Genomic DNA, 635 nt, shown 5'->3' on the forward strand with positions numbered 1-635 from the left:
TTTTGGTCCAGTGACATTACTTTGCATTTCAGTTTTTTTTGTAAGTCTTAATTTATTGCCAAAATTTTGTGTGAAACTACAGTGTATTTAATGGTTATTAGAGATTCCCATTTCTGTTCCCCTATACTGTGATCTGTTTTCCTCTGGTTTTATTTCTTCACAGGGGGTGAAAGGAAGATTAATACCTTTCGTAAATATGAGAGGTATAAATACAGACCTTCTGGGGTGTGCACAGCTTCAATAAATTCAATTTATTGGGCTCAGTTGAAATAAGGGGATTCAAGGTTTGTTAAAATGAAGTTTGTGAAATTACCTTTTGGAATAGAGTCACAAATCGTAAAGCATTGAATTATTATGCTTTTTCCATAGTATAACACAACAAAACAAATCTATAGCCTATGACCCAAGTCTGTTGTGGCCTTAGGAATAATTGCTTAAGCAAATTAAGGGTTTGAATTTAAATATAGGCATTCAGGAATCTTTTCACTTGAGGTCACTACTAATGCAACCTCCACAACTTGAATAGCAGCGGTCATTCTTCAGTTCCTGCCAAGGTCATCATCACAAGTTGGATATCGTGTGTTCTCTTTAAGTTGTTTCTCCTTGACATGTTCCATAACGGGAAAGACACCAAG

This window comes from Myodes glareolus, chromosome 1 (assembly GCF_982192425.1).
Source record: "Myodes glareolus chromosome 1, mMyoGla1.1, whole genome shotgun sequence".
Classification (NCBI taxonomy): Eukaryota; Metazoa; Chordata; class Mammalia; order Rodentia; family Cricetidae; genus Myodes; species Myodes glareolus.